The 3476-nt window shown below is 38.6% G+C and overlaps 1 protein-coding gene across 1 annotated transcript in view; it reads right to left on the reverse strand.

Moving 5' to 3' along the window:
• Nucleotides 1–3476, reverse strand: part of DDX46 (DEAD-box helicase 46) — a 58525-nt gene that overhangs the window by 20658 nt on the left and 34391 nt on the right. The gene's annotated exons all lie outside the window — the stretch shown is intronic.

A 3476-nucleotide genomic window follows, 5' to 3' on the forward strand; every position in this document is an offset into this window, starting at 1 on the left:
AGTGACAGTTTTGTTCCACCCATCTATGCATTCACTGGTTGACTCCTGTGTGTACCCTGACCAGGGACTGAACCTGCAACCTTGATGTATTGGGACAACGCTCTAACCAACTGAGCAACCCAGCCAGGGCTAAAATTTAAAATCTACTCTTCAAAGACTGAATTAAATAAAGTATTTGGACCTTATGTCAAAGAAACTAGGATCCAACACTGTACCCAAAAATCTTATCAGAAAAATAATGGAATTAATATCAATATAAATTTAACTTTATAAGTAAAAAATACCAAAACTTTTACTTTAGCCTGAGATATTCTGACTACTAACCTAACTGTGTGAATTTCATGCAAGTGAATATAATATGCTAATTAAAGTATATGGGATGCCTGCCCAGCAACCATTAAGCCTATTCTTTTTTAACATAATCCCAATATTATTCACATATCCATCCATCCAATACAGTCATTTGTATCAAACCAGGCATGAGCCTAATTCTCAGTCTTAGGAGGTGAATTATGATTAGTGTAAAACCAACCCTTCTTAAACATTTGTGTTAATAAGAACCAGCCCTGGCTAGTGTGATTCAATTGGTTAGAGCAACGTCAAGGCACATACCTAGGTTGCAGGTTTTGGTCTCAAGTCTGGGCTCGTGCAGGAGACAACCGATCAATGTTTCCCTCTCACCTCAATGTTTCTCTCTCAAAAATCAGTGAGGCCAGCTGGTGTTGCTCAGTAGTTGAGCATCGACCTATGAATCAGAAGGTCAAGGTTCAATTCCCTGTCAGGGCACAAGCCTGGGTTGCTGGTTCGATCTCCAGTAGGAGATGTGCGGGAGGCAGCCAATGGATGATTCTTCTCGTCATTGATATTTCAATCTCTCTCTCCTTCTCCTTTCCTCTCTGAAATTAAAAAAATAAAATAAATAAATAAATAAATAACCGCCATAACCGGTTTGGTTCAGTGGATAGAGCGTCAGCCTGCGTGGACTGAAAGGTCCCAGGTTTGATTCTGGTCAAGGGCATGTACCTTGATTGCAAGCACATCCCCAGTAGGGGGTGTGCAGGAGGCAGCTGATCAATGTTTCTCTCTTATCGATGTTTCTAACGCTCTATCTGTCTCCCTTTCTCTCTGTAAAAAAATCAAGAAAATATATTTTCAAAAAAAAACTTAAAAAAAAAATCAATGAAGCCCAGCCAGCATTGCTTAGTGGTTGAACATCGACCTATGACCAGGAGGAGGTCATGGTTTGATTCCCGGACAGGGCACAGGCCTGGGTTGTGAGTTCGATCCCCAGTGTGGAGCGTGCAGGAAGCATCCAATTGGTAATTCTCTCTCATCACTGATGTTTCTGTCTCTCTCTCCCTCTCCCTTCCACTCTGAATCAATAAAAATATTTATTTTATTTTATTATTTTTTACTATATCTTTATTGATTTCAGAGGGGGAGAAGGAAAGAGAGATGGAAACATCAATAGAAAGTACATTTTTTTTTTAAATAATGAAAATGTCCTCACATGAGGATTTTTAAAGTAATTAATTAATTAATACGGACCAGCCTCAAACAGAGTGTCAAACTGCAGCGGGAAGGCCGGGGAGGGTTCGGGGGCAGGAGGTAGGGGGGTAAGAGATCAACCAAAGGACTTGTATGCATGCATATAAGCATAACCAATGGACATAAGACACTGGGGGATAGGGGAGGCTAGGGGACTGTCTTGGGCGGGGGGAAAAAATGGACACATATGTAATATCCTTTGTAATAAATAATAAAATTTAAAAAAATAAATAAATAAAGCCTTAAAAAGAGCATAAAAAAAAAATTAATACGGACCATACCCAGAGAGCTTTAGTTTATTGTAGGTCATCTTTATTAATATTTACTTACAAAATATTTTTTTTAAGAGAAAAGGGAAGGGAGAGGGAGAGAGAGAGACAAACGTTGATGTAAATCAGCGGCCTCCTGCACACCCTATACCGGGGATGGAGCTCTGACTGGGAATTGAACCAGCAACCTTTCGATGTACATTACATTGACCAACCAAGTGAGCCACACTGGCCAGGGCGCAAATTTCTTTAATGTTTGGCTTAATAGAAGACAGCTGAAGTTATTATACCAGTATCTTCTGTATTCAACCTGCTTCAATATAATATGCCATGTAGCCACTAGAAAACTACACTACATACCCTGACAGAATGAAAAAGGCAAGTAATACGATGGGGTTATTATGGAAATACTTTTGACTTCATGAACCCCTGAAAGTGTCCCAGGACAATAGTTAAGAACCATAATCATTCACTCCCCTTGCCTGTGAATGATTTCAGCATAAGCATGTGATACAATTTTGACCCAAGAGACAAAAGTACAGATAGGGATTTATGGGAAATATTTCCTCATTTATATAAAACACACACATTTTCACTAAAATAGAAGCTCTTTTAGGATCAACTCTACTGCAGATAACAACTATAAATTCTGGGCAAAATATAAAGAACAACTACCCGAAGGCACCAGAGTGACTAAAAGCGGACACAAACTGGAAAGGAGTTGAGATGTGGAAGAATATAATGATACTGGGTTGAGGATTATACAGGATTTTTTTTCTTTTTAAACTTTGGAGTAGGGGGAGCCTGGGCAGCCAGGTAGGGAAGTCAAAACCTGAGTAGAAGCAGTGTTACTGCCTTAGAAGGTTGCTAGCGAGTTTGATTCCTAATGAAGGGAATACACCTCAATTGCATGTTCCCAGCCCTGGTAGGGAGGTCAATCAATGTGTCTCCCTTCCACTCTCTCTAGGAATCGATGGGAAAAATATCCTCCGGTGAGGATTTGAAAAAAGTAAAGAAATATAGTTTTACTGACAAGAAAGAGAATAAAAAATTCAAGACAAACTCAGGACCAGAAAAGAGTGCTATACTGAATTATGCATAAAAATGCTGCCCATTACAAAAAAAATATGGATCAAATCAAGTTGATACCCTATTGAAAAAACAAGATTACCACAATGTAAGTCCCAATATATTTAACAATGGTGACAGTACTAATAAAATGTTACTTTATAATTTCAATTAAAGCTCTAATTTGAATTATGAAAACCTCCAGGTAATATGATACAATGAAAAAAATATAACACGAATCAGAAATTCTTAATATCAATTCCTCCTTAGATGATTAATGGCTAGAGAATTTGGTCAAACCAATGTATTATTTTATCTTTTTTTTAAAAATTGTTTTATTGCTTAAAGTATTACAAAGAGTATTATATATGTCTCCTTTTTGTTTCTCCCCTTCACCCTCCCCTAGCCTCCCATGCCCCCCAGTGTCTTATGTCCATTGGTTAGGCTTATATGCATGCATACAAGTCCTTCAGTTGATCTCTTACCCCCCTCCCACCCCCTAACTTTCCTCAGCCTTCCGGCTGTAGTTTTACAGTCTGTTCGATGTTGCTCTGCCTCGGTATCTATGTTTGCTCATCAGTTTACTGTCAC

Source organism: Myotis davidii, unplaced genomic scaffold (genome assembly GCF_000327345.1).
Source record: "Myotis davidii unplaced genomic scaffold, ASM32734v1 scaffold471, whole genome shotgun sequence".
NCBI lineage: Eukaryota > Metazoa > Chordata > Mammalia > Chiroptera > Vespertilionidae > Myotis > Myotis davidii.